At 42.3% G+C, this 24,995-nt stretch overlaps 1 protein-coding gene across 1 annotated transcript in view; it reads left to right on the top strand.

Moving 5' to 3' along the window:
• The first annotated feature begins 9,088 nt into the window (after positions 1–9,088).
• Positions 9,089–24,995, top strand: part of LOC121327739 (protocadherin-16-like) — a 168,918-nt gene continuing 153,011 nt past the window's right edge. The window contains exon 1 of the mRNA XM_041271922.1: positions 9,089–9,529. The gene's annotated coding sequence lies outside the window, so the exon portion shown is untranslated. The remainder of the gene's footprint in view (positions 9,530–24,995) is intronic.

Raw genomic sequence — 24,995 nt, 5'->3', positions numbered from 1 at the left:
CAGAACTCTCTGTTCCCTAAACAGCTGTCTTAAGAGCTCCAGCCCCTCACCGGGGAGAGCAGCATGCACCTGGGTAAGGAAATGCTCAGCAGTGCGGACAGACCGCATCCCCAGAGCAGACTAACCACTGAGGAGTCACCCAGCTGTGGGTGTTAAAATCTAAAAGGGCTTTAAGCTTTACAACACCTGCCTTCACTAACATATGTATAAAAGTAGCAGACTGAACAATATCACACTTTAAGAATGTATTATATATTAACGGCTCTTCTAGGAGCCAATCAAGTCTAATGTTTTCATTGCCCCTCTGCTCAATACGCACCCACTGTCATGCCCTCAGTAGGCTCTTATAGTAGTCTGGCAGTCGGTCCATCTCCAGTTTACCCACTTCTAGCAAAAAAAGACCCCTATCCAGACCCAGCCTCCCTACCTGCTGCAGAAAGGCACAGGCAAACTGCCTCCACGGGAGGTCCTCAGTGCAATACAGCAGCCTCTGCAGGGCCGGTAACCTAAAAGCCTCCGTCCTGCTAGAAAGGTCTATGAGTCCCTGCCCCCCCTCAGCCTGAGGCAGGTACAGCACACTCTGTCTGATCCAATGCACCCCATCCCAGAAAAACTCCAGCATCACAGCATGAACCTGTTTTAGTAATGACTGTGGGGGCTCCAAGCAGATGAACCTGTGCCACAAGCTAGAGGCCACCAAGTTATTAATAATAAGTACCCTACCTCTATAGGAGATCTGGGGAAGCAGCCATTTCCACCACTGTAACCTGCCTTTCACCTTCTCCACCATCCCCTCCCAATTCCTCTGCACTGTGCTGTCATCCCCGAGATGGACACCCAGATAAAGGAGCCCACCCCTGCTCCACTGCAATCCAGCAGGTAAAATTGGAGGACGACAACCCCTCCAGTCATCCAGAAGCACTGCACTACTCTTATCCCAGGTTACTTTAGCAGATGACAGCTTCTCAAACAGTCTTTGACAGGTGCCTAAACTGTCAACATCAGTTTGGTTGTTAACAAATACAGCAATGTCATCTGCATAAGCTGTTACCTTCACTGGTTTACCGGGACACTGAGGAATGGACAGTCCAGTCAATACCCTCCTCAGCTCATTTATAAGAGGCTCTATTGCTAAAGCATAGAGCATACTAGACATGGAACACCCCTGTCTAATACCTCTCTGAACGGGGAAAGGGGCGCTTAAGCCACCATTGATTTTCAATAGACCGGAAATGTCACCATAGAGCAGCTGAACCTTCTCTAAGAAATCGGTCCCAAACCCAAAAGCTTTTAGTGCCCTCCACAGGTAGAGGTGATCTACCCGGTCAAAAGCCTTTTCCTGATCCAACGACACTACACCTGCATTGAAACCAAAAAGCTTGGAGGCTGCCAGTATATCTCGAATTAGAAAGACATTATCGAATTGATCTGTCTGGAACGCAGTATGTTTGGTCTCCTTGCACCACCCGCCCTATCACAGTCCTGAGGCGGTTTGCGTGTTCTCTGGAGCAACGACACAGGTCTCCAGTTTTTAATACTACACAAATCTCCCTTTTTAGGGAGGAGAGTGATGACCGCTCTTCTGCAACTCTGAGGCAGAACTTTATCCTGCACACTCTCCCTGAAAACATCCAACAAGTCCTCTCCCAGCAGAGACCAGAACTTTTTATAAAACTCCACCAGGAGGCCATCAAGTCCAGGTGTCTTTCCATTGTTCAGAGCCTGCAGGGCATCAGAGAGTTCAATCAATGTCAGAGGACTTTCCAGCCCCTTGGTTTTTCTCCTCAGGCAGCTGAGGGAGGTCCTGCAAGAAACGCTGATTCCCCAGTTTCCTCCACCGCCTCTGCTGTATACAGGTCCTTATAAAAACCCACAGCCAGCTTCCGGATCTCTGCGTGCTCCCTGAGCTCCTGCCCAGCCGCTGTCCTCAGGCAACGAAGCACTTTGCTCTGTGCACTCTTTTTCTCCAGCCCAAAGAAATAGTGAGTGGGTGCATCCATCTCCACTAAGCTCTGGAAATACGATCTCACCAGAGCCCCCTGCACCTTTACGTCCAGCAGATCCTCCAACCCCCTTTTTTTTACATTTTAGGCCCTGTAAGATAGCAGGGAGGAGGTTAAAAATCCTCCCTGCTAAAAACATGTGAGAATGCACATTTGGGTGAATGGGCGGTTTTATTGCTTAATGATTTAGTTAATCCCCTGCACCTGGTGGTAATTGCAAATTAGGTGCAGGGTATTTAAGGGATACAGTCAGTTTGTTCGGTGCTGCTGAGTGAAGAGCCCGACGGTGTGTGTGATCAGTCGTTTCAAAGAAAAAAAGGTATTGTGTGAAAACCTTTCGTTGTGTGTTTTGTTTGTGTAGCAGGTAAACGGCTTAGCCATCCTGTGGGTTAGTCAGGGACCTGGTGGTGTATAGTAAGAACTCCAAAACGGAGTTAGGTTTTGTTTGTGTTTTTGTTTATTTGATTTGTGTTCACTAAAAGTGTGCGTAAGTGCTTTAAAAATCCATTTCTGTGTCCTGGGTCTGTCTGAAAGGGGCAACGAACCGTGAGAGTGTGAGGATCTTTTACAGCCCTCAATCAGCCTTTCGTTTGGGCTGGACTCCAGAGCTCTCTGGAGCTGTAGGATGTCCTCCTCCTCCAGCTCTCTCATGGTTTTATTTAAGCTCTTTGTGATGTTTCTAGCATACTGCTGACAAAAAGATCGAACCTGCACCTTCCCTACATCCCACCATTGCCACAACGAGGAGAAGTCTCATGTGTTTTAACCCATGTGTATTGCCTATCCTTTGCATTAATGTTTCTCCACACATCAACTAGTTCCATGTAGTTTTCAATCCTAACCAGTTCCCTGGCAGACTGGGGATGTGGCTCAATGTGATTCCGGTCTAATCTACTATCAGCTGTGCAATTAAAATCCCCCACCTAAAACTAACACCTCATCAGTTTTACATTCGACCAACATACCTTCAAGCCTCTGGAGGAAGCCTACTCTCTCCATACCACCTGTAGGTGCATAAACATTAACAAAAACAAAGACTCTGCCTTCAACAACCGCTTGGACTCTCAGTAGCCGTCCTTGTATGACTTCACAGGCAATTACAGAGCTCGGTTTAAACCCCTCAGAAAACAAAATGCTAACCCCAGCACTCACATTAGTTCCATTACTGAAAAAAACATCCCCTTTCCAATCCTTTTCCCAATCAACCTGATTTCCCCCATCTATGTGAGTCTCCTGCAAAAACGTAACATGCAGACTTTTCTGCGAGATAATTCAAACAATGTGGCTCTTTTAAAAGCATTTCTACAGCTATTAATATTAAGGCGCCCGGTATTAAAGCTAGCCATTGCAGAGTTTGAAAAGGAAACACATTGATATTCAGAAAAGAAAAACAAGCAGACAGTAAAGAGAAAGACTATTAGGCGTGTACTGGCCATCAGGACTGGCTGTGTTTAACATTGCTACGGAGTTTGCTCGATATGTATTTGAGGTGCACTAGCTCCTGAGTACTAAACGTTTCTTGAGCAGACACGATTTGCTTTAAACCTGGTACTGAGCTCAGAAACAAATCAATATCGGGAAAAAAAATCCTCAACATCAATTCCCTTTCGCCCTTTCGTCTGCTCCAGGAAACCCTTGATGCTCTGAACACTGTACCCTTCCCAGGGTTTATACGCACCCAGCGATTGCGATGCTTGAGAGTAATCAGTGAGACTGCCTTCATCATCACTGTCTGCAGCTGGATTGTCTGTCACTGTGCTGACAGCCTGCGCGCTGCACGTCTCTGTAGAGCTCCCAAGCTCCATACCAACATTGCTGCCGTCCGACGAACCGCTGCGTTTTTTGTGACAGCACTGCCCTCCGTTTTGCTCACCTTTTTTTCCCCCGGCAGTCTAAAAACCTCACTATCCTCTACGAACTTTACCCCCTCTACCTGTATCTGAACATCACCCCACACACTAGCAACCGTCCCTGTGTCCATTTGCTCACTCTCTCCCTCCGTTCCGTGTGTTTCCGCGCTCTCATTGTCTTTTGCTTTATCTTGTGCATTGATTTGGCTTTCCACCCCCAACACAGCATCACTGCCTGGCTCCTGGGCCTCAGCTGCCCCCCCCCTGTCACTAGCCTGCTCGCCCTCCATGCTGCCCGCAGGTACTGATCCTCCGGCGAGCCAAGCACCGTCCGGTCCTGGTTTCTGCTTATCAGCAGTCTCGTCTCCCTTACTCCCTCCCGCTCCCCACTCTCCTCTCGGGACAGTTCTTCACAAGGTGACCTTCAGTCCCACATCTGAAACATTTCATCGAGTCGGAGGTTGCATAAATGACATAATCATTGCCATCCACCTTAAACTTAAGCGTGATTTTAAGATCTTCATCGATGTTTTTCAGAATCATAAACAACTGCCTTCTGAACGATATAACATGTTTCAAATATGGTGGCTTGCAGGCTAAAGCGATTCTCTTCAGCCCGGACACTAGCTGCCCATATCTAGCCAGCTCCCTCTCACTTCATTTTTCAGGAACGGGGGAACATTAGAAAGGGTGATTTTCCTAGCTGGGACAGCTAAAGGAATTACTGGGAGAAAATTATTATTAACAACAATCCCCTTTTCTACAACCATTGATACTAACTCCACTGTACCTAAAAAACCACAATCGATCCGCTCATGCGAGAAGCCGATTTTACGTTTTCACAACCGACTACCTCTCCAATAGCGAGCACACATTCTTCCAAAGGGATAAACCCCTCGGTCGGAAACTTTAACTCCATGCCGGCGGGTTAACTTTTCAAAAGAAAAGTTTGGCGACTGCCTCCTTCTGTGCCGGCCATCCTGCCCGCTGTCGCGGACAGAGCGTCAGCTCAGCACATAAAACTGGTCACAAATACACTTTAAACAAGAAATACAAAACAATATAGAAACAAAACAAAAAAAAGAAGACTGACAAACCTGCCAGCAGCGCTCACCCACACACCACTACTCCACAATGCACTTACTCAGCCAGGCAAAACAACTCGAGATATATATATATATATATATATATATATATATATATATATATATATATATATATATATATATATATATTCAGCTTTACAATAACTGCAATAGGCCTCAGCTGAGTTGCCTTCAACGGGTTTTATCCAGCCTTTAAATTGCAAGGTTTTGCAACTGTTTTAGAACTGTGTGTTAATACCAGCTAAACACGTTATTTCAGATACCTGAAAAGCCACAACAGCCATCGCAAGAGGAAGAGCAAAACATGTGATCACTTTCGTGTAGCGCACTTTTCTAAACGTCACTAAACTTCACCCGCAGAATTCTGCAGATTACAACAGCCCAGTGCCACTCTGCACAGTTGCGGATGTTAACAAATAGAATGACGGATATATATATATATATATATATATATATATATATATATATATATATATATATATATATATATATATATATATATATATATATATATTATATAAATATCCTATATATATATGTAAATTTTATTATGGAAGTAATAACATTTGTTACCCACAATAATACATACAATACAATACAAATAAATATATTTATATATTATTATTATTATTATTATTATTAATAATAATAATAATAATAATAATAATAATAATAATAATAATAATAATAATAATAATAATAATAATTTTCTTAGTAGACCTTACCCAGTTTATGTGTTCAGGTTATATTGGTTAATGTGTTTTAAACTAATATAACCTGAACCACTGAACCAAGTAAACGCTGTGTTTGTCTTACTTTGAAAACATTATTGCATGATTTAAGTAAAATGTATGTATTGAATAGTGTGTTATTTCTAGGCATTTCGACATGAAAAACTACATCATGAAGATGAAGGAACATTCAAAGCAAATCCAGAATAAGGTTCTTCAAAAGCATCAATCAGGGGCAGGATATAAGAACATTTCCAAGGCATTGAATATCCCACGGAGCACAGTAAAGTCCATTATTAAGAAATGGAGAAAATATGGCACAACTGTGAATCTGTCTAGAACAGGCTGTCCTCAAAAACTGATTATCCGGGTGAGAAGGGCACTAGTCAGGGAGGCCACCAAGAGGCCTATGGCAACTCTAAAGGAGTTACAGTCTTCCACGGCTGAGCAGGGAGACATTGCATATGGCCTTTAAGGGAGAGTGGCAAAGAGAAAGCCATTGTTGAAAAACTCACATAAAATCTCAGCTAGAGTTTGCCAAAAGGCATGTGGGAGACTCTGAGACCAAGTGGAAGAAGATTCTATGGTCTGATGAGCCAAAATAGAGCTTTTTGGCCTCAACACTAAGCGCTATGCTAACACCGCGCATCATCCTGAGAACACCATCTCTACCGTGAAGCATGGTGGTGGCAGCATCATGCTATGGGGATGCTTCTCTGTGTCAGGGCCTGGAAAGTGCATGAAGATAGAGGGCAAAATGAATGCAGCAAAGTACAGAGAAATCCTGGAGGAAAACCTCCTGAAGTCTGCAAGAAACCTGGGACTGAGGAGAAGATTCATCTTCCAGTAGGACAATGACCCCAAACATACAGCCAAAGCCACACTGGAGTGGCTTAAAAATAAAAAGGTCAATGATCTGGAGTGGCCCAGTCAAAGCCTGGACCTCAATTCAATTGAGAATATGTGGAAAGAGTTGAAAATTGCTGTATGCTAAAGGCCCCCATCCAAATTGATGGAGCTTGAGCAAAAATTGCAGTGTCCAGATGTACAAAGCTGGTAGAGACTTATTCAAATAGACTAGTGGCTGTACTTGCTGCCAAAGGTGCCTCTACCAAATATTGACTCAGGGGTGTGAATACTTATGGAATCAGTTATTTTCTGTTTTGTACTTGTAATTTAGATCAATTTTCACTTTGACATTATGGACTTTTTTTGTGTTGATCAGTGGCAAAAACTCCTAATTAAATCCATTTTGATTCCATGTTGTAACACAATAAAATGTGGCAAAGTCCAAAGGGGGTGAATACTTTTGAGAGCCACTGTAGCTTAGTTTATAGCACCATAAAAGCCACTAGGGTAATCCCGAACATTATTTTTATAAAGTGATTAACATAAATGCGTATTCCTCAGTGCACCATGCATTTTCATTTAGTTTATATTAAATATGAATCTACAATTATGTGTAATACCTTAATTTTGTAGCTGTTCAGTTCTGGTGGGATTTAACACAAGAAAAATGTCAAAACATGCATGTATTTTTAACCACAATCAACAGAATTTAGTATATTATTATTATTATTATTATTATTATTATTATTATTATTATAATAATAATAATACTAATAATAATAATAATAATAATAATAATAATAATATAATAATAATAATAATAATAATAAAAAGTAGCAATACGTATAAAACACAATATTTGAAGTTAAACTAATTAGCCACAAATTATACACCCAGAAGTGTACTGAAATTAGCTAGCTGCTTTAAAAAAAAAAAAAACAGAATACTAAGAGTGAGAGGATGGCTATTTAAATCTCAATTAAATAGCCTATATTTAAATGGTTTAATTAATCTTATCAATTATTTAACAACGTATCCCGGTTTTGAGCATTAAAAAACTGGTCACCCTACCTTTTATTCAAAAGGGTCTGCCACCCAGGGGTTAAACTGCCTGGTAATGGTGCGGTACAGTGTTCCGCCTCTTCAGGCTTCCATTCCATCTCTTTTAACATCCCAATTTAACCACTGCTGCTACCTATTGCAAGTGTTTTTGTCAAAACCCTGTACCTCAACGTAGTGTAATCAGCAAGAGGCTGGTGGACCAGTCACACAAGTTGAAATAGACTACTATTTTTTTAAAATCTTTTTTCTTTGGAAGCATGGTAAGGATATTAGGCTTTATTTTATTTAATTTTTTTCAAATTGTACTACCTTCTCTCACTGCTATTTAGGGGTTATGCACAATAATAATATTTTTAAAAAAATCTTTGAAGTAACTGTTTCACTGTGATTATATAGAGGAGAGTTCATGCAAATAATGTATTAAAAGTTGAAATATGTTTATTGTATTGGTTATTACGGGTCTTTAGTTGATATATGTTACAGATAATGCTAATCCTTACCGTGAGTTGAGGTAGAAATGTGTGGCATTAGAACTATTAGCTACATGTATGAATGGTTGTAATCCTAAGCACTAGCAGCTACACGCGCAAAGGGTTCTCATCATTTGATGGTAAATATTTAATTATTTATTCCAAGTTTGTCCTGTTCCAAAACAGGACAGACTTCCTGGATTCTTCTGTTACTTCTCTTGCGTTGCTTCAGATCACTTGAAGCTGGGCAGGGGAACTGTTATGCACTCCTGTGCAAATAAGGAACAATGCAGCTGCACAAACCCAGGCTCTGAAGCTCTAATAATAAGTCATAATTAGACAAGTGGTTCGCTCCTTACAAAAATGTAAAGATGTAAGCGTAAACTGGAACATCCTCCTAATCATTCAGTTCATTATTCATTATAATTTGATTATAATTTCATTGAATTAGAAATTAAATAACACCTGTACAGCAATTATATTTAAATTCCCACCAAATAATGTTGTGGTGCAATCACTAATAATAATCCAATTGCACAAAGATGCCATTGAGAGATGCTGCTGCTGACCTCACATTATGAGTACTAAGGGCATTTTAATTTACAGATTTTTTCATGGACCAGCTTAACCAGCTTTTCAACCAGCACCAAGTCTCATGAATACCAGCAAACCACCAGCTTTACCGACATAGGAGGGTTCACCTGGCCTTTTTGGTTGATACACACTCTAGATGAAGCTTGATCTTAAACATTTAAAAAATCCTAAACATGGTTTGGCCTTGCACAATATAGATATAACTGCAGTTTTCCTTTGTTTACTCATAATTCACATACAGCAGAGCTTGGTGGCACCAAAGAACAGCATCTCCAAGCTTATCCCTGCTTCTGAACGGTTAACTGGCCTTATCCCGCCTCCGCGTGTTGAATACATTACCCAAATCCAAACTAGCAGGGCATTGGCCGGTATCGTATTTCACTCGCTGGGGTTCAATCTCTCAGCTCTCGGGCAGACCAAACAGTGCACACCGTGTCTAATACCGAGGAGCTTAAGAACACAATACCCCGCAGCACTGTAACCAAGGAGAGAGAAAAGCGAGAGGTACCGTTATACAGCATAGGATAAGGAGTCAGAACGAGGGTTTAACTGAAAAACCACGTCCACCAGACGACAGAAATTAACAAAAAAACTGCATTCTGCAGAAAATAACAGGAAACCTGCGAATTATTTTAAATATTTCTCCTTCTGTTTATTTTTTCTGGGTACCGGTAATGGATGGATGTGTATAGGATGTAACCTCGTTTTTGTCATTTCCACTCTGCATTTTATGATTCTTCTACGACAAGGGAATTGCAAAGGAAATCTGCATACAAATAGGATTTTGGGGTAACCGAGTAACAGACTCATACACACGGACACAAAAAGAGGCAAAACGCAAAGGAGAAAGAGGGGCAGATGAATGTAAGTGAACAGTCGAGATGATTTCCTTTAGATTGTTAACATAATACGTTATTATTATATGTTTGAAAGGATAGGATAATTGTGAAGTGCAGAAATGTCGTTTTACCTATTCGGGTAATGAATGTGTGTGCAAGATTTTCAGTTATGCACACGCTATTCCCAATGTATCAGGTATCCTTACAAGAAACCCTGCATTGTGTGCGTGTGTGCGAGTGTTTCAGATTAATATCTATTGCACTCAAAATACGTTAGTGGAAATTGTTTATAATTACAGAGTGGGTCTAGAGCCAGAAAATCGACTGGCACCAGCCTTTTGGATTTCCTTATTACCAGTACAAATTATACTGCCAGGCAGTATGAAACACCAAAGACTGCGGCCAGTTGTGCTTCAAATTTACTAATTATTTGCTTAGGTTTGCCATTTCTTTTAAAATAGAAGCTTAAAATTACATGTTGCATACAGTTGAAAAAAACGCCTAACTACAAAAATACACATGTAGACTGAATAATAATAATAATAATAATAATAATAATAATAATAATAATAATAATAATAATAATAATAATAATAAATGTCTGGTTGAAGATCCACATGTGATTAGATGGTAGTTTTGGTTGTTCAAGTAATAGCTTTTAAACAATTGCATTTTTCAATAAAACACAATTGTGTTTCTGTTCATTTTGTTGGCATGTAGCAGCCAATCCACCTTCTGCACTTTTTTTTCCCAGATTTGGGAGGCCTGGCTTGAGTATAGCAGGGAAGGTTTTCCTGTTCAGGTTAAACTATATGTATTTAAAATACCTGTTTAATGGTAAAGTTATTCATATGATATTTAGTTTAATATACAAAGGTAATCTGATTTATGTCTGCAGCTTTATAAGGTATTGAAGTCACTTATTTATTCTGAGCAGGAAAAAAATACTGCACTGAATTATAGGTAACATAGACGACATTTGTAACACATATTGTGATATCTTTTTTTTTTTTTATATCCCTGTTTAACAAAAGTTTGTTTTCATCAGTTACCAACAGATCTTGATGATTTTCTTTTCATTTGTTGTGCGCGGCACCGTTACTGTACACATCATGAAAGTGAACACTAGCATTCTTCAACAATCGAGCAGTACATATGAACATAAATTCGGACAGAAATTGCTGACTGCTGTTGTTGGCACTGTAGTCCTGTTTAAATTATAAATGGATTGTTTAATTGTTTTTGTCCTATTATGTTTGGTGTTTTATGTCTATAGAGTAAAAAGGAAATTATCAATATAAATGTTTTTTTTTTTTCTGTTTGTTTAAGAAGCGGTGTAGATGTACCAGTAGTTGTGTGTATGAGTTTGAGTGTTGGGAGGTAAGGTTTAGGGGGATGGGGGGTGGGGGGGTGGTGGAGGCAGATTCAGTTTCTGCTGGTGCTGTGAGGCATGCACTGGTTGAAAATCAACTCGAGTTTTAATAGGAACCATCTGGTGAAATTCTTGCTGAATTAAGGTGTTTCCATGTGCATTTGCTAAATGGGTTTATAAAAAAAAATTAAAAATATTCTGAGTGTCGGTGTGGTTGTCACATCCAGAAAGTGTAATTTCCCCTGGCTCTAAAGGCATTTTTAGCTTGCAATTTAAGGCCAAATGATTTGTTGAGGACCTCTGCGATGTTACAGTCAGACAGAATTTTCAGTACTGTAGTTGGTTGTTTTATAGCCAGCAATATCAAAAATATAATTACTAGGATGTTAAGTCTAGAGCCAGCCAATTCAATACAGAGGACCCAGAACGAAGGTACCCGAGAAACAGCAAATTCAATATACTGTAAAGCAGAGAGCACATTGTACTGGGAATGATCAACTTTGCCAGGATTTTCCATAGAGAGCTCAGTTCTAGGAAACTTAAAGCCGACATAGTCAATACAGAGAACTCAGTACTGACATATTGCTGAAATAATACATACATTGGAGGCAGTGAGAAGTTGGGGCCTGGTTGGAATTGAGGAAGAATGGATTAAACTAAGGGGCTTAGAATACCACTATTTGATATTCTCAGTCTTCTACTGGGAAACCCCAAAGAATAATTCAGTCACTCCCATGGTCCATCATTAAATGTCCTTTATCTTGAGTGCAACATTCTTTGGTCATCCCTCTATTACAGGCCTTGTCCAGGTGTTTGAAACCTGTTCCGTGGTACGCTACCCATAGTGCAGATTAACGCTTGATTGACTCCATGTTTGAGCAATGGTATTAATTCTGTTGTCGTTGCCTTACACAGTTGCTGAAATTTTGTTCTGTGTTCTTTATAAGATTTCCAAATATCTGGTCTATATTTCCATCAAGTAAGAAATATCCCCATCATATTTGTGAAACGTAATGCTTTTGTAGGAGCAAATACAACCTCAGATGTATGTATTGATTATAAATAATGGTCTTTTTGTGTTTTAATGTTTTAAGCAAACCTAATGGGCTTCCCTCTCAATGAAATAATCTCAGGCAGTAATACCTACCAGGTGGATGTTATTGCTCAACAAAAAGTAAAAATAGGGCTCTGTACAGAAAAAAAAACAAAAACATTTTTTGTGAAAAAAAAAAAAAAAGTTGTGTGTTTGAATATTTTTTTCCTATCACCAAATGCACTCTGTAGTGTAAGGAACATTTAAATGAACACATCTTTAAACTAATGCAAACAAACACATCCTTAAACTAATGCAAACGAACACATCCTTAAACTAATGCAAATTAACACATCTTTAAACTAATGCAAACGAACACATCCTTAAACTAATGCAAATTAACACATCTTTAAACTAATGCAAACGAACACATCCTTAAACTAATGCAAATGAACACATCCTTAAACTAATGCAAACGAACACATCCTTAAACTAATGCAAATTAACACATCCTTAAACTAATGCAAACGAGCACATCCTTAAACTAATGCAAATTAACACATCCTTAAACTAATGCAAACGAGCACATCCTTAAACTAATGCAAATGAACAATTCCTTAAACAAATGCAAATGAACACATCCTTAAACTAATACAAACGAACACATCCTTAAAGTAATGCAAACGAACACATCCTTAAACTAATGCAAACGAACACATCCTTAAACTAATGCAAACGAACACATCCTTAAACTAATGCAAATTAACACATCCTTAAACTAATGCAAACGAACACATCCTTAAACTAATGCAAATTAACACATCCTTAAACTAATGCAAACGAACACATCCTTAAACTAATGCAAATGAACAATTCCTTAAACAAATGCAAATGAACACATCCTTAAACTAATACAAATGGTGGCAATGAGGCTTTAAACCATCAACAACAACAACAACATTGCTGACAGATGCAAATTGGGTCAATGTATAAACAACTAGGTGAATAATAAGTTTGACCTAAGCCATGATCTCTTGGCAGAAACAAATGTGAGTCCTACTCTGTAATTTAAAATGTGTTTTATAAAATAGGCTCTGCGTTGTGCCATCTAAATTAGGGTTAGGTAAAGGGACAGAAGAGCTGGTAATAAAAAGGCATTGGGAGCGCAGCAAGAAAAGAACAAGAAAGCAAGAACCAAAAGTAGGGCTGCTACAATTAAATAAAAAAACGATTTTTCAATTGATTCCATTCTTCAATATATACTTAAGCGATACAGCCCATCGTTATGCGTCCCGAGCCGAAAGCGAGGGTGCTAAGGAAAGTCAAGGACACCTACCACACGGTAGAGCCCGCATTGAGAGGGCTCTATCGTTATTAGAAAATGATTTATTTCTTTATTTTCTCTTTAAAAAAAACAAACTATAAAACCTATATTTACCTTGAATATTTCGCCAGTTAACATTCCTCTGAGGAAAATAGTCCCAAAAATAACAAAATACGCGTAGAGAAAAACATTATTATTATTATTAATTATTATTATTATTATTATTATTATTATTATTATTATTGCTAACATATTTATTTATTGGGGTTTTACTCCTTCTTATAATTTATCTGGACATGTGCAATTGCTGATTAGAAAACGATTGAGTGCGAACAGCCAATCAGCTTCCAGATCTAGCCAGCTTTTATTTTGCATAGATGCCCGCTGGAAAGTTGAAGTGCTTAACAGTGAATTATATTTTATAATCAATCCGCGCACAAATACAGTTTTTTTCCTTTAACATTCTAATCTACAACGAATCTGATAACATAAAAAGCTACTTAAACATACTGTCTGACGCTGGTCTGGAGACAAGGGAAATCATGCCTGTGATAGGACACCATAAAGAAGGCTGAATCCGCAACTACTGGACAGCAGATCAACAGGGAAGACACGATTGGACCACAATTCTGTCATCGGCTGGATCCAAACACTCCCCTGCCTCAAATCCAGCCAGTCAAACTCCCAACAATGTTTCAGTTCTTTCTGCACTAGCCAATCCACTGCCTGCCTGCTTGAATGACGACCCGTCCCCAACAAGTTTCGAGTCAGACTCAATACTATAACCTTAATATCACGGCAGTACATCATGTAAGTTATCAAATAAAGGCTCAAATGAAGAAAGACTAATGTAAATCACTGAAAATACCGTAATTCACAAAAATAAAACCAACAAAACACACTTCCTTTCATGGATTGATTTAAACATTTGGTATTTAGTATTTTACTATGCCAAATAGCTTGGTACGTTTCTTTTCTATAAAGACAATCAGGATAATAATAATCAGGATAACATATTTATTTATTAAATAAAGAAATACTTTGTTTCGCTGATGGCAAATAGAATTGGGAAATGATCGGTCTTTTGTTTAAAACACAAACATATACCCGTAAAGGTTATTATTTGGGGGTCGTTTATTTTTTTCAACCAGATAAATAAAATATGTATAGTAAAATTTTAATACTAAAACGTGTTATTGGATTTACTTACGACATTGCACAAGCAAGCTTCCAATGATTATTACACATGTGGAGTTTGTAAAAAAAAAAAAAAATAAATAAAAAATTCTTCACCTACCTAAATAAATTGGAATACTGTTACAACTTGTTTAAACAAAACCACGTTGATAATAAGTAGGCTATCCTGCTGCAGTCGCGGGTCTGTGCTAGTTTTATTTGAGACGTTGGTCGTGTTGTAGCGCAGATTTCCGCAGGTCTGCACAGCGCTGCACAAAATCACGGAGATGCGCTGTAGACGTCACTCAACACCCACAGAAATCTGTGCAGATTCTTCTTAGCCCAGCGCAGCTTTGAAATGTTACTGCGGGAGGCTGGCTGCGGCTGTGAACCAAAGGGACGATGCAAAGATCACGAGTGACTTGCTGATCGTAATGGAAATAACCACTTGTTAGAAGAGGCGAATGACAATTTATCATTATACAGTGAAGCTGTGAACCACCTTGTCAACGCTATATTAAATAAATCAATTATTAAAAAAAAAACGTGTGACGTGTGGCAAAGTGGTAAATACGTTAAGGTGAGTGCAGTGCAGGACAGATAAATGACACAGACAATGATTTACAGGTGCAAGGGTGTTTATTAACTGATTGTAATGTCCAGAGCCTTATAGCGAACCTGTAAATAATAATAATGTTGGACGTGGTACAGCAGCGTGTCTGACCCGTAACCCAAAGTCCGATTCCTTCACCCATACAAAACACAAAATACACAATGCACACTCCTTCTCGGTTATTTAGCTTAACCATTTGCAAAGGAACAGATCACCGAAGTTACGCCCCCTATTTATACCCTCGCCCATGACCAATAGGTCAACAAGGGCATCCGCTCCTCCAATCCTCAGATGCCACGTCGTCTACCGTCCAGGTCAGTGAGCTTTGGTACCGTAGTTCCGCCCCTTTCCTAAATGGACGACTTCCACCTACCCTACAGAATAAATTGTCTTGCCATGTGCTTAAGAGAACTCTATTCGTTCTTTCTAGTGCCCTCAAAGGTCGGGAAGGAGATCTAACACCAAGCGTCATTCGATCTCTGTCACAGACGTCACACAGCAGCCAAGAGCAGCCGGCACAGCAAGCTCTGGGTAACAGAACGCAGAACCAATTGAAACGTGTATTCTGTGTCGTTGACAGTTTCCTTCAAATCCATTATCAAAATACAGTATCAGTTCATAAAAAGATGTTCCTCAAACACTTTGCTAAGGTTGCAAGTACCATCGCTTGATTTAGAAGAAGCGTGTTTCCAGTTGAAAAAATGTGTTAACCGGTATATAACCAAATTACGATGATTGTGGTTTGGTATAATGGTATTAATACCGTAATGTACCTAAACCGCAATAAACTGAAAAACCGGTATACCGACCCATCCCTATGTTCAGGCATTACCTTGATAGTTGACTTTGTCTCTCCTGTAAAGCCCTCACCTGCGCCTTAGACTCTTACCTTCCCTACTTCATTCGGTAATGCTGTTTAATCAGCCCCTCTGTTTGATCAATATTCACTGTGAAGGGGTGTGGCAAAGTGCCTACCCCGTGTGTATTTTCTGTTATATGTTGTGTGTTAATGTTGGTGTATAGTCATTGGTACACAGGATATAAACGGGTCTGTGTAACACGAGTGTTTAAATTGTGTATTTGTATTTTGTCAAGAGGATTGCACAGCACTTCACGTGCAAGTAAAACGTAATAATATGTGAGCACGAGGAATTGCATTACGGAGGTAATAAATAATTAAATAATAAAGTTTAAATATCTGCTCACCATGTAGTGTTAGTCCGTTTTGTTTGGCTCTTTTGTTTTGGCGAATGTGCCGTGTCCTGTGTTTTTGTGTTTGTCACAACCATTTATTTTCTGACTGTTCATTTATTAAATGCTGAGCGAAACCATTCACTCAGCTCCACCAAACTCCACCTCTGTCGTTTATTTCCTGTTTCTGGTCTGACGTCACCCACTGCAGCAGTCTTTGTGACACGTGGTGTTAGAGTGGGATAACAACGCCTCCAAGCATCAGACCAGGGATACTGCGGGTGGAAAATTCATTAAAAAAAATAAAAAAAATAAAAATGGGATGGGAGGAAGAAAGGCAGTCATGGCGTAATCGTCAGGAGTAGTTGAAAGAAGGAGGGGCTCCATGGTGTGTCTCCTGCATGGAGTATGGGCACCTCCGGGAAGTTTGCCCCTATGAAGACCCTCTCTTTTTGAAGGCACTCGATCAGGGAAAGGTGGAGGATGTGGAGGAGTGGCTTTGCCTGAAGGCCATGAGACCAGTCCACAGAAAGGGGAAGACGCGAATGCCAGCTCCACAGCCAAAAAGGGAGGAGCTGCCTCTGCCTCCTCCGACAGCAGTTTCTCGTTTTAAAAAACAAAAAACAACAACAAAAACAACAACAAAAAAAAAAATAATAAAAAAATGGAATGCTGGAGCTGGAGAGATGGCTCCCAGGATCTGGAGGACCTCCTCGGTGGTCTAGAGGACCAAGGCTGGTGATTTGCCCGTGGGGAGTTCGGGCACCCGGTGGTGCACTGCATCTACCAAAAGGGAGAGGAGGAACTGTCCCAGGAGAGGAAGGTGAGGAGGAGACAGAGAAGGGAAAAGGGGAAGAGGAAGGCAGAGCGTCCACCGGCTTCACCAGCAGAGGAAGAATGCCTGCTGGTTTTGCCTTCAGAGCCAGAGAGGAGCCATCTCCAGCACCAGAGGGAGAGGAGCCTTTGCTGCCCTCTCCAGCGCCAGATGGAGAGGTCCCACTGTTGTCTCCAGAGCAGGAGGGAGAACCGCACCAGTCCCCTGCAAATGAAGGCGAGCCGCACCAGTCCCCTGTAACAAGGGTAGACTACACGCTGCCGTCAGGAGACTACACGCCTCCACCACCTCCATCAGCAGGAGCAGAGCAGCAGGAGCTGCCTCTGCCTCCGCCACTTCCACCGCCAGGAGCAGAGCAGCAGGAGCTGCCTCTGCCTCTGCCACGTCCACCAACAGAGGGTGAATGCCTGCTGGGTTCCCGTCCATCAGCAGAGCGTGAATGCCTGCTGGTATCCCGTCCATCAGCAGAGCATGAATGCCTGCTGGTATCACTTCCCCCACCAGCAGAGGATGAATGCCTGCTGGTATCACTTCCCCCACCAGCAGAGGATGAATGCCTGCTGGTATCACTTCCCCCACCACCAGAGGGTGTTTGCCTGCTGGTATCACTTCCCCCACCAGCAGAGGATGAATGCTTGCTGGTATCACTTCCCCCACCATCACGAGGAGAGGAGCTAGAGCCTGTCTGACATTGCCTGGGGTTAATTGTTGCTCCGCATTGCCTGGGGTTGCCAGCCGTTCCGCGTCGCCTGGGGTTGCCAGCAGCTCCGCATTGCCTGGGGTTGCCTGTTGCTTCACATCCCCTTGGGGTTGCCTTTTGCTCCGGATTGCCTGGGGTTGCCTTTTGCTCCGCATCGCCTGGGGTTGCCAACCGCTCCGCATCTCCTGGGGTTGCCAGCCATTGCGCATCGCCTGGGGTCGCTGGAACTGCTTTGCCACGGGTTGCAGTTAGCTCTGCTTGGCTGTAGGGGTCACTGTGGCCGGAGCCTCACCAGAGGGAGCTCCCAGCTATGAAAAAGGGGGGAGAGGTCAGGAGACCACCCTTCCCCGCGTCAATTTCGCTGCAGGAGTTCTGGGGGCTGGAGTCCCCCCAGAGGGAGCTGCAGGCTATAAAGGGGGGAGAGGTCAAGAGACCACCAAAAGGGGGGAGAGGTCAGGAGACCACCTTCCCCCACAGCAGTTTTGCTGAAGGGATCTTGGGGGAGGTCAGGAGACCACCTTCCCCCACAGCAGTTTTGCTGCCAGAGATCTTGGGGGAGGTCTGGAGACCACCAACCCCAGCAGCCTTTCTGCTGCTGGACTTGCTCGGCTGAAGGAGTCAGTCTGGGAGCTGTCAGCACGTCTTCTGACAGCCGCACCATTGGCAGCATTTCCGCTGCCAGTGGTACAGCGGGAGGAGAGATTCGCCCCACTGTCAGCACGTCTCACATTGCCGCCCATCAACCCCTTAAAGTCCCTGTTCTTGGCCCAGGACATTGAGCAAGACTTTGGGGATTTTAAGGGGGGAGGTGGCCAATGAGACCATCTGTGCTTTGCACAAGGGGTGGGTATATGTGACAAAGTGCCCCCCCCTGTGTGTATTTTCTGTTATATGTTGTGTGTTAATGTTGGTGTATAGTCATTGGCACACGGGATATAAACGGGTCTGTGTAACATGAGTGTTTAAAATGTATATTTATATTTTGTCATGAGGATTGCACAGCACTTCACGTGCAAGTAAAATGTAATAATATGTGAGCATGGGAAATTGCACTTTATTAATTCATGTGCAGTTGAACCGCGACTCCAATTGAATGATTGATTCGCAATCGAGTCGCGGTACAGCTGCATAAAAGCTGCATGTTTTCACCAACTCGGGGTTTTGGGTGTTCAGTGAGTGGAGAACGGGATTGGAGACGGAGGTACTAAATAATTAAATAATAACGTAAAGTTAAAATATCTGCTCACCATGTAGTGTTAGTCCGTTTTGTTTGTCTCTTGTTTTGGCGAGTGTGCCGTGTCCTGTGTTTTTGTGTTTGTTACAACTGTTTATTTTCTGACTGTCTGTTCATTTATTAAATGCTGAGCGAAAACATTCGCTCAGCTCCACCAAACTCCACCTCTCTGTGTCGTTTATTTCCTGTTTCTGGTCTGACGTCACCCACTGCAGCCGTCTTTGTGACAAGGGGCAACAGAAAATCTGAATGGCATAAATCAGTTGATACATCAGAAAATAGTTGGGAGTTCCACGCTGCCTCAGCAGAGTGGGACTTTATGAAAGCTGTAGAAGATGCTAAGGCTGCCCTTCGAATTGGTGATATTATGAGGTAAGTTCAGCATGGAAGAGGAGGGTCTTGATCCCTGTTGAGCTCCTCCTTCATGGCACAAGGCAACCCCATCTCAATAGATTAAGCTGGTAGTCAACGGGGTGCAAAAGCAGGAGGAGAGGATGAGGTGTGTAAAGACAGTTTCCCAGGCCAAGCAGGGAGAATGGTTGAGATGGGAGAGTGTGGAACAATGCAAGATCGGCTGGCAAGACCTATGGACAGTGGAACAGAGCAGGATCAGTTTCCTCTTCAGATCAACATAAGATGTTCTCCTATCACCACAGAACCTAAACCTCTGGGTGGGTGAGTATCCCTCATGTCCTTTGTGTTCATCACCTGCAATATTGAGGCACATTAAGGTGGGTCTTAGCCAAGGCCTTTAGCATTGGAAGACAAGCGTAACCTGACCAATAAGTTGCCACCAGTTCCATCAAAGTATTACACACAAAAGGCAATATTCCTCCGTCCAGGAGGGGGGTGATGCTGTTACGCCAGAATCACTGTCAAGCTCTCTTGAGGTGTTGTGGGCTAGTCGACGAAACACAGAGGATGGAAGGTGCCCACTTGAAGACCCCAGAGACGTACCCTACTCAGCTCTATCCAGACGGTTGTCATGCTGATGCACTGGGGAGACCACACTGTGGTTAATCCCTGGAGCCAGCATCGCAGTCGTTGTGTGTGTTGATGCACTGGGGAGGCAAAATAAGCTGATCCCTGGAGCCAACATTACACTTCAACCATCAACACCAGGCAGAAGGATAGCTACGTCATCAGATGGAAAGAAACGCAAATGGATGGAGATGCAGATGGATCAAATTGGTTTACTGTAAAGCTAAAATCTTAGCTGATGCTTATACTGACGAGAGCCGTGTTCAAATCAGTATGAGGTTTTAACATGTAATGGAAATCAATCACTGAAAAATCTTTAAAGCGCTTCTTAAACTCTGCAATTAATGCTGATATAATCAACACGTGCTATAATAATCGACACATGATATAATCGACACAGAGATACTTTCATTGGGAAAACTGTCAATAAATCATGGTTATAGCACCTGTTTTTAAATACTGTTTTCTGTAAACATTTCATCTAATAGTTATCATCATAGTATACATCACATACAAACCAATGGAATACCGTGTGTGTGTGTGTGTGTGTGTGTGTGTGTGTGTATTAATGTATTAATAGAGAGAGAATACATGGTTCTTGTCTCCAGTCATACGACGGAACGCGGTGAACTCATTGGTTGCTGACTTTGAGACTTGCGAATGGGTATGACACACGACCCGATGTGTGGGAATCGCATCACAAAATATTAAACATGTTTAAACTTTGCAAACTGCCTGAAATGGATTGGCCAAACCTGTAAAATCGCATCACAAAGCATAACACACTGCGACTGAAAAATCGCGTCGCTATTGATCACATAGGGCAGTGTGTCGCTGGCTTAAGTGTAAACGCATTATACGTAGCTGGGCACCAATGACATTTCTGCTACAGTCTATCATGAATATCTCAGTCTCACACAGTGCACACACACAATTTACTTTTGTGCCACTAGGCGGAGCTTCAGTTGGACTGCTATTGATAGATAATACTATTTTTTAATGCTCAAAATTGCTTCTTACCGTAGTTTAGTTTAACTGTGGAATGTTCTGATATTTACAAGAATTTAAGGAAAACTTTTTCTTTGAGAGGAATAGTACAATCTCTATTTGAAAAACATTTTTGTCAGTGCAAAGTTTGTATCATTTTTCATAACCCTTAGAAAAGTAAGCTAAAGTATACTATGTACATACACATTTTTATTTGTAAGAAGTCAGTAGGTAAAATAAATAATTCAGAATTTAAAAGCTTCTATATTCAAGTTTAGTAATCTTTTTAGATTTTCTGTATAGTGTACATTTTGCATTGGAGTAAAGATTATCATGCCAGGCTACCGCTATTAGCCTACTAGGTTTGCTTTTAGACATTTTTTCACATCAAATTTTTTTTTTGGTTTTTGGTTACCTACCTGAAGATAGTAAAAATGAAAAATCCATGTTACAAATGTGTGGATCTTTTAAATTCAGTTTATGAACAGCATTTATTAATAAGTTACTAAGCTAGTCAGTAAACTGTTATTCAGATTTGAAAAGGAAATACAGTATCTGTTTGGGGAACTGTGAGCAGGATGGCTTTGCAGGGGTCAGACCAGAAACATATTCCAAACAATGATTGGCGAGTGAAAACTGAGCCATGGCTCTCAGTATTTTATTAATAAATAATAAACAAAATAAAGGTTTAAACAAAACCAACAACACAAACAAAAAGGCGTGTTGGCCAAACAAATAAACAAATAACAAACAGCAACAAAACAAGTATTGTGCTGGTGTATAAACTAGGATGCTAGCAATTGTTATATTCCTTTTACACAGACTTAGTTCTCTCCTCTTACACTCCACCTTGAGCGCAGACAACTGCAGGCTTTTATATACTGGCCGAGGGGTTAACTAGCTATTAATTAAATTACCTTATTACCCCTCGGCCACGGTCTGCACTAGATTAAATAAGGATGCGTGACTGTCAGCTAGTTAAATAATCAGTAGCTGATCAGTCACTCATCGTCATAACATTTTTAAAAATAAAAACAATAACCTGGCGGTCGGCGTCTCACTCGTCTGGCCAAACAATACATAATAATAATAATAACAAATAATAATATCGGACGGCTTTCGTCGTCGTATTAATACATAAATCAAAACAATAATAAACAAACGGGCGGGTCACTCCTTCACACATGCCCCCCCTTGTGTGCAGCACTCATGGCCTTAAAATGCCCCCCCCCCCCCCCCCCCCCCCCTACCCCCCAAAGTCCCGGTTTATAGTCCAGGAACAGGAGCAGCAACGGGCCAAAGATGGTGGCCAAGGTGGGAGGTCCTCCTCCCACCCCAACAGCTGTAGCAGCCAGGACGACTGTACATAGGCCGGCTCCTCCCGGGTGGCGGAAATCCTGTCCGCCGCCCTGCTGTCTGTGGGGGTGGTCGCCTGACTTTCTCCCCCTTCTCTGTAGCTGGCAGCTCCCTCTTGTAGGGCTCCGGCCACCAAATTCCCTGCAGCGAAAGTGCTGTGGGGTAAGGTGGTCTCCTGACCACTCCCCCCTTCTTCATAGCCGGCAGCTCCTCCTTGTTGGGCTCCGGCCACAGTATTTCCTGTGGAAAAGCAGGGCTGACAGCAACCCCAAGCGAAGCAGTTCCAGCGACCCCAGGTGAAGCAGAGCTGGTGGCCCCAGGCGACGGCAGCAGCGGACCCTCGGGAGGCAAACTTGGGAGGGGAGCCCTCGCCATAAAGGCGGCACCTGGAGCTCGACTTCTCCCTCGTACCCTGTAACCGGTAGCTCCCCAGACGATGCAGATCAGCAGGCAACCCCAGGAGATGCGGAGCAGCAGGCAACCCCAGGCGATTCGGAGCAACAGGCAACCCCAGGCGATGCATGGCAGGCATCCTTGGGCAGAGCGAGGCAGACATCCTTGGGCGGTATAGGTGGAACCAGCATGTACTCACCATCTGCTGGTGGAGGTGGGAGCTGCAAGCAGTCCTCCCATAGCGGTGGAGGCCAAACCAGCAGGAATTCACCCTCTTCTGGTGGAAGTGGGAACTGCAGGCCTTTTCCTCAGTTTCCCAGTTCTCATCCTGGGCTGTGGACCTGGGGGCTTCCCTTTCTTTGGCCGTGGAAAATCAGCGTCCTCCCTCTTGGGCTGTGGACATTCATGCTCTTGCCCCTCAGGCTGTTGAGACGTCACCAGCAGACATTCTCCCATCCGCAGCCAGATAGTTGAACAGCATGGCTGCGATGTCTGGGAGGGATGCTGGGTGTTGTTGCTGTTCCTAGGCCTCCCAGCGCTCCCTATCTCGGGCCCACAGGAGGTTGATCACAGCAGGGAGGGCCTCCTCAATATCCCTCTCAGGCTCCGTCAGCCAGTCCCAAATCCCTTTAGAGGAGAGTGGACCAGTCCGCCTTGGAGGAAGCAGAGGCAGCTCCTGCTCCTCTCCCTCGGATGATGGTGGTGGAGGTGAAACCAGCAGGCATTCTCCCTCTGCTGGTGGAGACGGGAATGGTAAGGACTCCTCCCAAGGCAGTGGAGGCGGAACCAGCAGGCATTCTCCTTCTGCTGCTGGAGACTTGGGATGCGGACCTGAGGACTCCCCCTTCTTGGGCTGCGGACACACCGGCTTAAACAAAACCAACAACACAAACAAAAAGGCGAGTTGGCCAAACAAATAAACAAATAACAAATAGCAACAAAACAAGTATTGTGCTGGTGTATAAACCAGCATGCAGGAAATTGTTATATTCCTTTTACACAGACTTACGTCTCTTCTCTTACACTCCACTTTGAGCGCAGACAGCTGCAGGCTTTTATATTCTGGCAGAGGGGTTAACTAGCTATTAATTAAATTACCTTATTACCCCTCGGCCATAGTCTGCACGAGATTAAAGAAGGATGCGTGACTGTCAGCTAGTTAAATAATCAGTAGCTGATCATTCACGCATCCTTACGACTTTTTTAAAAATAAAAACAATAGCCTGGCAGTCGGCGTCTCGATCGTCCGGTCAAACAATACATAATAATAAACAAAGGGGCAGGACACTCCGCCACAGGAACACAACGGTGTTTGTTGAAAAGAGATAATAATGCATAATTCCTGAACAAATTAAATTCCTTTATCTCCAAAATTTATGCCAATATACAGAAATGCTTGCTGCACAAGAGGCAAATCGGACAAATCCTTTAGCAGTTCTTGTTTTCAGTTTAATATTAATTTGTGTTAGATACAAAAATATTGATCTTTTAAAACCTAATAATGTACACTACTATGACAAACAATACTTAGTGATACTATATGGAAAAGCTCCATGTCATCCAAAGCTTCTAGGCCCTGGGTTCCAGTCTATTGTAGTTAATACACTGTGTTGGGTAAGTCCAAATTGCTCATATTCTATCCAAAGCGAGTCTAGAACTAGGGGCCTAGTTACCGACCCAGATTTAAGTGTGCAAACTGCTTAGCAACCTGACACTTAGCAATGTATCCCTCAATGCACTTTGTCGGCACCTGTATCAGGCTAACAGGGAGTGGAGGGGGATGCTGGTGTCAATAAATGTCTAAGCTTTTAACTGCCTCTTGTACCATGGAAAAATCTGGAACTGCCTTATATTCAGGGCTCAGCAGTAGCTTGTAAGCCATTAATTACTCCCTCCTTTTGAGGCCCATACATTTCAAAGACTTTAGTAGCTATGACTCATGGCTTTGACACTTGCAAAGGCTGGAGCCGAGATGCTTGTGGGGTTGCTCTCAAAACCGCTTTCCCCCAAGCGGGAGGGGCCCTCTTTTGCTCCATTTGGGCTTGATTCCTCCTTTGTTGTTTTTTTCTTTAAACAAATAGATTTTTGTTTCTGGTCGGTAGTTTTGGCTATTATGTTGCAGTGTTGGATGTAGTGTGGTCATTAGTGTTGGTTCAGGGCGTTTATGGGACAATAAGAAGAGCATAACTAGGCTTTGAGCCAACAGGGTATGGTCATTCTGAGCTTTAGAGACATTCTTGCATGGATATCAAGGGATCTTCAGGGATAACCTATGCTAACTGCATGCACTCCAGCA

The sequence above is a fragment of the Polyodon spathula genome, chromosome 15, assembly GCF_017654505.1.
Source record: "Polyodon spathula isolate WHYD16114869_AA chromosome 15, ASM1765450v1, whole genome shotgun sequence".
NCBI lineage: Eukaryota > Metazoa > Chordata > Actinopteri > Acipenseriformes > Polyodontidae > Polyodon > Polyodon spathula.
The sequence above is the reverse complement of the archived record's forward strand: the minus strand, read 5'-3'. Positions and strand labels throughout refer to the sequence as shown.